The sequence below is a fragment of the Staurois parvus genome, unplaced genomic scaffold, assembly GCF_062004578.1.
Source record: "Staurois parvus isolate SC_StPar_1 unplaced genomic scaffold, SC_StPar_1.0 ptg000287l, whole genome shotgun sequence".
In the NCBI taxonomy this organism is placed as follows: domain Eukaryota; kingdom Metazoa; phylum Chordata; class Amphibia; order Anura; family Ranidae; genus Staurois; species Staurois parvus.
In genome coordinates this window covers 31550554-31561661 of record NW_028318083.1, presented here as the reverse complement: position 1 = coordinate 31561661, position 11108 = coordinate 31550554, and the positions used below count along the sequence as shown (strand labels likewise).

Below are 11108 nucleotides of genomic sequence, written 5' to 3'. Positions count from 1 at the left end.
TGTATAAACGGCCGGACGGGAGCAGTGCAGGGGCGGGTGGCTGTTTATAAACGTCTTTCCCGCTTCCCTGCTTGTGCGCACTCCCTGGGAGCGCACAGCACCACAATCCAGTGCCCGCTGTGTCCGGAGGATCGATCATTGTACAGGACCTCTGTGAGAGGTCCCAATCATGTGATCACTGATTGGCCAATCATTGATCACATGAATAGTAGTAAGCAAGATGTCACTTCTGACATTGCTTACTACCTGTGAAATCTGTGAATGATCACAGAGGTTACATGGTACAAGGCTATTCACAGCAGCCTTGTCCTATGTGACAAGCTGTGACCAATCACAGCTCACACAGTATTTCTCAATGGCTGCAAGAATGCAACCAGAGAAAAGGAGAAATTATTGCTTTTACAGCCTTTATGGGTGTAAAAGCAATCAGTGTAACAATTAAAAAAAAAATCTTCATTAACCCCCACAAGTACTACAGTGTCACTATGGTGACACTGTACTACTAGGGTGACAGTATGTTAAAATAAACATAAATAATAATATAAAAAAAATAAAATTAAAATGAAAACAAAATTAGCAAAATTATAATTTTTGCTTATCAACTAGTTTGGGTTATTTTTTTTACTAAAAAGATAACTGAATAAATTTTGGACCAAGATTTATGAAGAAAGATTATTTATTTGCAAAATGTTATATGAAAAACACTTTTTTTCAAAATGTTTGGACATTTTCACTTCATTTCATTCAATACCACCAAAATAAAGTTGTATCTGTCTCAAAAAAATGCTAAAAAATTCATATGGGTGCAGTGTTGCATGACCGCACAATTGTCATTCAAAGTGTGATAGCACAGAAAGCTGAAAATTGGCCTGGACAGGAAGGGGGTAAAAGTGTCCGGACTTGAAGTGGTTAAACACACACGCATTACTTTAATTTCCATAGCATATGCTTGGGTATTCAAAGTGGACATAGACTCACTTTTTTAACTAACATTCACTTTGCTAAGTGGACAGTCTCTATTCATTAAGTTAATAAACCCCACTGTGTGCTTTTGCTAATATCTATCAGTGAGGGAACGCCAGAGTATATCCATTCGTGTCCATCATTGCCAATATCTATTTCTCCTAATGTAAATACTGTATACCAAATCTTTGAAAAGCTGTTCCCTATCACAAGCAATATTGTTTCACAATCATAACATTTACAAGTATTCATTCAGTTACAAATAAAGCAAAAATGGTTCTTTTGGCTCTTTTTTTAGAATGTTCATCATATCATTTACCACTAACGGTAACTAAGCAAATCAATTGTCACCCTTCATTCCCCTCTCCTGTATTGGTTTCAATCAAGTTAGTTATGATAGTGAAGCACACTTATCTTATTCCAGACATTTGGATAACGGATAACCATTGTTATGTCTGATTTTTAATCATCTTAATGTTAATTTTAATTGTTAAGTACAAATTAAACAAGTCAAATAAAATCTTGCACTTTTTTTGTAAAACAAAACCCAGTTTGAAAAAGAAGCCTAAATGTTTTAGAATTTCTGTTTATATGTTTATAATCATTTAACTGGAGTTTTGTATTCTATGATATCATCCGCCATAGAGAAGGGTTCCACATAATAGCTGTTTAATGAATCAAAATGCTCATGCATTAGAAATTCAGATTTCACATACCTAATAATTAGTAAATCATCTTGATAGGTGAGGATGTTAATGACTACTTCTGCACATCATGGACTGAATCTTCCCATCACAAAAACACATCATAAAGATATAAATTCATATTAAACTCTGAAATTATTAAAATATAGTAGATTTTAAGTTACTCATAGTATACTGACTATAAGAGAATGAAAAAAATGACATAATATACAATAAATATACCTAAATAATAAATGTGTAATAGCTGCTCCATTTCTATAGCTTCATAAACGGTTTATTTTTTGTAAAAGGAACAATGTTTCATATCCGATGTGCTGGCAATTGAAGATGCTCCACTAATTTCCTGTTTAGATGTAAATAACACTCATTGTGGATAAAGCTCCCCTTTTTACATTCATTAGTGTCATATACTTGAAAAGAAAAAACATAGGTCATTCAATGGAGGTTATTTCACATGCAAAATACCCTGTGGTAGCTGTCATTCAGAGCTACTTAGTGTACGCCCTCAGTCATCTATTAACAGGGCTTCAGGTCATAACCTTTTGTGGCATTTTGAATTCCAAAACCTCTTATTAGTGCAATATTTACATATTCTTCAGTTAAAAATCCTTTATATAAATGCATAATGCACTGTAAATGTGACTGGCCTTTTGTATGGAATGCTTAATTATAAATTATTATTGCACTAAGAGTTAAGCATGTAAAATACATTTGTTTTTTGCTCTGCAGACAGTAGAATACCACACTATAGCATTTAAATATATATTGCAAATTGCCCAGACAAAAGTTTTGTTTTTAAGATTATGAAAAAAATAGAACTTTGTATAAAAGACTAATAAACTACAAAATAATGCGTATGTGTAAATATCTCTGTGAAGGTCTTTATTATTCAAGGTCATGGTATAGAAAGTAGTAGTTAGTCCCGTTCAAATAGACTTGTTGTGTAATATTGAAGACATATTTTAGTTTACCAAACTACTTCTATATTTCCAATGCATGCCAGGAAGATATCCCAGTATTTATATCCATACTTAAAGGCAAATAATTACCATGGAATGAGTAGATGTCAATTGCCCAAGAACGCAAAAGAGATTCTTTTGAGGACATTGAGGTACACATTTTGGATAGAAATGACAACTGGTTCAGAAGAGGTGTCAAAGATGCCATCCACATCAAAATGGATCAACCATACTTGAATAGTGGTGGTGGCCTTCAACACCATTTGTTTTCCACTTATATTACTGTTTTAACATCCCTACCTCAGCTACCAAGAATTTAAACCTTTAGCTATGCAATTCTAGATACCTTTACAGGCATCCTGACACCAACAATGGGACTATGTAACTAGAATAGGATGGTTCTACAATCTTCACACCTCCCATCCTGTTCTTGGACAATCAGCATCTTCACATTCCATGGTGAATGAATTGAGGTGTCTTAAAGAGTGGATATAAATGCTAGGGTATCTTCCCAACATGCTTTGGAACTGAAGAAGTGGCCTGGTAAGCTATGAAATATCTTTAATATTACAGAACAAATACAGTTGAATGTGGAGAACTACTAATAGCTGTATGGGTAAATCATTGCCATCATGTTTAAGGCCATATGGAGTAAGACTAATACTTGGAAATACCAATGTACATAAACAAGCACACATAATCATATTTTAGCACGCACTGTTAGATTTAAAGCCAGACTAGGGATGCTTTTGCTAACAGCAACTCACCAGAGACAGGATTGCTATGAAGGACACAGCAGAACAGTTGAATTCTCACCTGCTTACATGCTTTGCTTCCTCGCTGCCTGGATGAGTAAGACTTGACTCTCTTACTAGAGACTTACATTCTGCAGCATTTTTTCCTGGTGTTTTCACATTTCCTGATTTTAGGCTTTCTAGTGAGTAATGGCATCACTAATGTGGCCCTTATGCTGATAGATAGATAGATAGATAGATAGATAGATAGATAGATGAGCAGATATTTTGCTGAGAAAGTTAGTTAAAGAGACATATGCCTATCCTCAAACAAAACATGCTGAGATACTTGGGGACACCATACTACCGTCCTATATTTTTATTCATAGAGATAGCTTTGTCTCAGAAGCTCAGTCCACCTGCTGTAGGGAACATACTGTGCCTACAATTACAATACATAGGGGACATTTATAAAAACTAGAGAAACCAGAATCCAGAGCAGCCAATCAGCTCCCCCCTTTAAATTTCAAAGCTTAACTGAGAAACCTGAAGATAGAAGCTGATTGGTTACTATGCACAGATGCTTCAAATTCTATGTGTTCCAGTTCTGCTCCTTGTCCCACACAGTATATAATAACACAGTACCTCTCTTGACGTTGTTTTCATCCATTTGCTAGTGCATGTTAAAAAATCACTATAAGGATTCTTTACCATTAGGGCTTCATGCCCCTACATCTCCATTAGTTGTTCCTCTACAGCAGTTAGGTCGCAATCTAAGCTGCAGCAGTAAAGACTTGTTACAAGCTTCAGTCCATGGTCACATGATCACAAATCACACAGATGGTTTGTAGCTTTAAAACTGTCAATAGCAAAAAGAGGACTTCCTCTAATGTTATCCAAAACATTCAGATTTCATCAAATTTCCCATTTTATTCATTGTCTATGGATGGATCATTCTGAACTACCATGGCCTACAACTTAGGGAAAATGGTGTACCCAAGATCTGCATCAAATAGGGGGCTTAGCCATCATTTATAGGCTATTACTTGGGTTTCCATACAAACTGGCATAAATGGAAGACTGGAAGAGGGACCTTTTGATTGATATAGAGTTGAATCAATGGCCTAGGAGTCATCAAGCCTCTTATAAGGGAATTTTGAATCTTATATTGATTGAAGCCAATCTCAAATATATATATATACTATATTGCCAAAAGTATTGGGACACCCATCCATATCATTGGATTTAGGTGTTCCAATCACCACCATGGCTACAGGTGTATAAAATTAAGCACCTACGCATGCAGATCCCCAAAAAGACTATGGCTCCACCATATTAGAACAGATTTTTATGCATACAATTCATGAATATTTTTGGGTAGAACCATCCCTAATTATTTTAAGTGATTGCACTGGATGTTCAAACCATTTGTGCTGCCCACTCTAAGCTACCCATTGAATTTTTTTGCTACAATTATAAGTTTGATTTTGTGCAAGTTCTAGTACAAGGGATATACAGTTGTGTCCAAAATTATTCAACCCCCAATGCTGTAAAGGGGTTTAGGGACTATAGTGTACATTTGGAATTGTATTCAGAATCAAATCCTACAAGGACGTTGTAACTACCCAAATGCAACTAAAATGACATCAATTGTTTATGTAATACAGTAGTAAATGGTTCTTATGTGGTTTCTTCATTGCCACAATTATTCAACCCCTTAAAGACTACCACTCTGAAGAACAGAGGTTCATACAGGTGCTTTCCATCAGGTATTGAAAACACCTGTGGATGTCACCGAGCAGCAATCAAGCATAATAAGCACCAATTAGGCAGCTTTAAAATGACTGTGATACTCAGCTCCTTCTAGACATTTACTGGTGTGGTTACAAACATGGTGAAGGCAAGAGAATGGTCCAGGAAGACAAGAGAAGAGGTGATTTCTCTTCACAGGAAGGGCAATGGCTATAAGAAGATTGCAAAGATGTTAAACATACCAAGAGACACCTTAGGAAGCATCATTCGCAAATTCAAGGCAAAGGGCACTGTTGAAACGCTACCTGGTCGTGGCAGAAAGAAGATGCTGACTTCGACTGCTGTGCGCTACCTGAAGCGTAGAGTGGAGAGAAGTCCCCGTGTGACTGCTGAGGAACTGAGAAAAGATTTGTCAGATGTGGGTACAGAAGTTTCAGCCCAGACAATAAGACGCACACTGCGTAATGAAGGCCTCCGTGCCAGAACTCCCAGGCGTACCCCCTTGCTGTCTCCAAAGAATAAGAAGAGTCGACTGCAGTATGCCAAAAGCCATGTGGACAAACCACAAAAGTTGTGGGATAGTGTTCTGTGGACTGATGAAACAAAATTAGAACTGTTTGGGCCCATGGATCAACGCTATGTTTGGAGGAGGAAGAACAAGGCCTATGATGAAAAGAACACCTTGCCTACTGTGAAGCATGGTGGAGGGTCAATCATGCTTTGGGGCTGTTTTGCTTCTGCAGGTACAGGGAAGCTTCAGCGTGTGCAAGGTACCATGAATTCTCTTCAGTACCAGGAGATATTGGATGGAAACGTGATGCAGTCCGTCACACACCTGAGGCTTGGGAGACGTTGGACCTTTCAACAGGACAATGATCCCAAGCATACCTCCAAGTCCACTAGAGCATGGTTGCAGAGGAAAGGCTGGAACATTTTGGAGTGGCCATCGCAGTCACCAGACTTAAATCCGATTGAGAACCTCTGGTGGGACTTAAAGAAAGCAGTTGCAGTGCGCAAGCCTAAGAATGTGACTGAACTGGAGGCCTTTGCCCATGAAGAATGGGCGAAGATACCCGTAGATCGCTGCAAGACACTTGTGTCAAGCTATGCTTCACGTTTAAAAGCTGTTATAACTGTAAAAGGATGCTGTACTAAGTACTAAGATTGAATGTCACTTGGGGGTTGAATAAAACTGATAATGCTGTGAGCACAGAAAAGACATTTGTGGTTATTTCATTATAACTGTTATGTTATATTTGTCTGACCTACAAGTGCCTCTTTAATGTAAATGTAAGCAAGATGACTGAATGATCAAAAGCAATGTCAAACTGGCCAAAACACTCAATTTCAGTGGGGGTTGAATAATTTTGGACACAACTGTATATACACTATATTGCCAAAAGTATTAGGCACCCCTCCAAATCATTGGATTCAGGAGATGCAATCACCTCCAAGGCCACAGGTGTATAAAATTAAGCACCTAGGCATGCAGACTGCTTCTACAAATATTTGTGAAAGAATGGGTTGCTCTCAGGAGCTCTGTGAAATCAAGCATGGTACCGTGATAGGTTGCCACCTGTGCAATAGGTCCATCCGTGAAATTTCCTTGCTACTAAATATTCCATGGTCAACTGTTAGTGGTATTATAACAAAGTGGAAGCAACTGGGAACAAACAGCAACTCAGCCATGAAGTGGTAGGCCACGTAAAATGACAGAATGAGAGCACACAGTGCATAGAAGTCGCCAACTGTCTGCAGAGTCAATAGCTAAAGACCTCCAAACTTCATGTGGCCTTCAGATTAGCACAACAACAGTGCACAGAGAGCTTCATAGAATGGGGTTTTATAGCTGAGCAGCTGCATCCAAGCCTTATATCACCAAGTGCAATGCAAAGTGTCAGATGCAGTGGTGTAAAGTACACAGCCACTGGACTCTAGAGCAGTGGAGATGTATTCTCTGGAGTGACGAATCATGCTTCTTTGTCTGGCAATCCAATGGATGTTTCTGGGTTTGGTGGTTTCCAGGAGAACAGTACTTGCCTGAGTGCATTGTGCCAAGTGTAAAGTTTGGTGGAGGGTGGATTAGGGTGTAGGGTTGTTTTTCAGGCGTTGGGCTTGGCCGCTTAGTTCCAGTGAAGGGAACTCTTAAGGTCTCAGCATACCAAAACATTTTGGACAATTTTATGTTACCAACTTTGTGGGAACAGTTTGGGGATGGCCCCTTCCTGTTCCAACATGACTGCGCACTAGTGCAAAAAGCAAGGTCCATAAAGACATGGATGAGCGATTTTGGGGTGAAGGAACGTAACTGGCCTGCACAGAGTCCTGACTTCAACCCAATAGAACACCTCTGGGATGAAGTAGAGCAGAGACTGCAAGCCAGGCCTTCTTATCTGACATCAGTGCCTGACCTCACAAATGCGCTTCTGGAAGAATGGTCAAACATTCCCATAGACACACTCCCAAACATAGTGGACAACCTTCCTAGAAGACATGAAGCTGTTATAGGTGCAAAGGGTGGGCCAATTGAATATTGAACCCTACGGACTAAGACTGGGATGCCAATAAAGTTCAAATGCATGTAAAGGCAGGTATCCCAATACTTTTGGCAATATAGTGTTTGGCAATATATGTTTACATAGCCAGAGCTCTGTACTGACAGGATAAAGTGATTGATCGTGTGTCAGAGCAAAGGTGGGAACAGGATCCATCACTTCCCAGCACCATCTAGTGTACACAAGCACATAGCTAGGCACACACTTAACCCTTTGATAACCCTAGATGTTAACCCCTTCCCAATCAGTGCTATTAGTTCAGTGATCAGTGTATATTTTTAGCACTGATCACTGTATTAGTGTCACTGGTTCCCACAAAGTGTCAGTTAGTGTAAAAATGTCTGCCATAATATTGCAGTCCTGCTATATGTTGCTGGTCACTGCCATTACCAGTATATAAAAAATAATTAAATTCTAGTATATGTCCCATAGTTTGTAGACACTATAACTTTTGCACAAACTAATCAATATACGCTTATTGGGATTTTTTTTACCAAAACTATGTAGCAGAATACATTTGGCCTAAATTTATGAAGAAATTTGAGTTTTTTTAATTATTTTATTGGATATATAGTAGAAAAAAAAATATTGTTTTTTTTCTAAATTGTCAGCCTTTTTTTGTTTATAACGTAAAAAGTAAAAACCACAGATCAAATACAACCAAAAGAAAGCTCTATTTGTGGGGAAAAAAGGACACAAATTTAATTTGGCTACAGCATTGCATGATCGCGCAATTGTCATGTAAATAATGTAGCGAAATATTGCAAAAAATGGCCTGGTCAGGTAGGGGGGTAAAACTTCTGGGGCTGAAGTGGTTAAGTCAAACCGTACTTGAGGGGTAACTTTTTGAAACAGGGAATTGCAGGTATTGCGTAAGCCTGATACCTTTTTATAATACACACCTTTCTTCCTGAGAACTGATTTTAGTATATCTAATATGTCTTTCCTGGTTTTATCTGAACATATTTTTGGACAATCTGTATCCCTTGTGCACGTGTAGCTCTCACTTTGTTTACTAAAATAAAAATATTGAACATAAAAAATATACTGTTGTATATTGTAGCTTGCAAAATTACTGAAAGATTCACATTAAAAAAAAGGTGTAGATTTGTAGATATCATGGATGACCCAGACACACTAATGACAGAGTGCGTTTACAAGCGTTCACTCAATGCAACCTTACCTCAGAATTTCTTCAACTTGCATCAGCTAGAAGCAGCATTTTGTGTTTATTAGAACAGATGTTAACACAAAAATGAAACACAGTATCTTATATTGTGATTAGCTTAAGACATTTTCCCCAAACATATTAATCAATGCTATTTATGATAAAATACAAAAACAACTGGAATATAAGGATTTATCAAGATAACATATAACTGTATCCCAACAATTAAATGCACAGTTCAATGACATATTTGGGAACTGTCTGACTGCCAAAAATTTAATTTTGCTTTACTTTGAACCAGATACCACCTGAGCTGTCACCTCATTGAGAATAACCTTCTTGATCCCCTTCAGTCTGGATTTCACCAACAACACTCCACAGAAACTTCTCTCCTAAAACTCACAAATGACTTACTAACCACTAAAACCAATGGTCACTCTTAATTTTAGACCTCTCCGCTGCCTTTGACACAGTTGACCACCCCCTCCTCTTCTAAAAACTCTATTTACTTGGTCTTCATGACTGTACTCTCCTTTGGTTCAAATCTTACCTACCTCACAACACCTTCAGTGTCATTTACAACTCTACTTCCTCCTCTCCTACTCCTCTTACCATCGGGGGTCCCCCAAAGTTCTGTCCTTGGACCTCTCCTATTCTCGATCTACACTTCTTCTTTGGGTCAGCTAATAGCTTCCCATGGTTTCCAATGCCATTTCTATGCTGATGACACACAAATCTATCTGTCTACTCCTCAGCTCACCCCATCAGTTTCCTCATGTATCACCGATTTACTAACAGAGATATCAGACTGGATGACACACCACTTCCTAAAACTCAATCTATCCAAAACTGAGCTCATAATATTTCCTCCCCCACGTGCCTATTCCCCCGATTTCTCGGTCAGGATCAATAGCACCACTATCAATCCATCCCCGCATGCCAGGGTGCTAGGGGTAACCCTGGACTCTGAACTATCCTTTCAGGCCCACATCCAATCCCTGTCAAAATCATGCCACCTTAACCTCTGCAACATCTCCAGAATACGCCCATTTTTAACCAATGATACCATAAAGCTCCTAACTCACTCCCTGGTTATCTCTCGTCTTGACTACTGCACCTCCCTCCTCATTGGCCTACCTTTACATAGGCTATCCCTCCTCCACAACAATAAAACACAAACAGGCCACCCAGAATGACACGTATAGCTGGTGTCATTGACTTATCTCCGACTCACTTGTATAAGTGTGGATCCATAAACCCAAAAGGTACATACTAAGCAAAATGGTAGTGTGACAAGAACACCCCTACCTGGAAAAAGAAGGTTACTAGGTGATCCACGCGGAGTAATATAATTTCAAAAATATTCCAAACAATACTTTATTTGATCACATAGATCATAAGGAGGTTAAACATGAGCACGGTGTACATATGAAAAAATAAATAAAATCATGTTAAAAAGCACTAGGCGTCTTCAGTTTCGGGTCATCTTAGCAAATAGAGTACCATAAGGCAGAGTTATATAGTGGTGATGTAGTTATCCTGGGTTTCCATGGGTTTTCATCTAGTATTCAAATGAACCATGTATTCAGCAGATGTGTTCCCAATATATGTCAGGTATCTCCTGGTATGAAACAGCTGGAACACAGAAATACATAGTATATATATAGAAGTATGAAAACCAAAAAACCAAAACACATCCAAAGTTCACCAGACCTCCCTCTACAGTAGTCAATGGATACTACTATTACCTTCTCAATAGTGAAATTAACAGGCCAACTTCTCAAATGTAGGGACTTCCTGGATAGCCACCCCAAGTGAAACAGGGTCCACAGTACCAAATGATTCTGAGGATATATATAGAAAAATAATGATACATATAAAAATCGTGGGCATCAGGTCACCCTGAAAACAAGACACGCATAAAGTGGGTATATTACCATAAATGAAGATCAAGAAGACTTCTGTCGACTTGAAATAAGATCAGGTCCTTGATGCTTTTCCAAGATACATGTAGGAGTGGGAAGCCAGGTAGTCACAATACATGGATTCCAAACACATAAACTGTGTATATGGCGTATAGCAGGCTATGCAGGCCTGAGTTTTTAGACCCAATGTAGGGTTTCCAAAAATTACTCAAAATGAGAAGATTATTGCTCCATATACTATGTATATAGCATGTAACAGGCTGTACAGGCCTGAGTATTTATACCCAATAAAGGGTTTCCAAAAATTACTCAAAATGAGAGGGTTATTGCGGTTTCATGAGGATATGG

At 38.4% G+C, this 11108-nt stretch overlaps 1 long non-coding RNA gene across 1 annotated transcript; it reads right to left on the bottom strand.

Annotated features, from left to right (window-relative positions):
* Nucleotides 1-10196: 10196 nt before the first annotated feature.
* Nucleotides 10197-10697, bottom strand: LOC149458476 (uncharacterized). Its single transcript, XR_016313440.1, has 2 exons — nt 10584-10697; nt 10197-10470 (listed from the first exon to the last, which is right to left on the bottom strand). It is a non-coding gene; the product is annotated as an uncharacterized LOC149458476 (long non-coding RNA).
* Between the last annotated feature and the right edge of the window lie 411 nt (nt 10698-11108).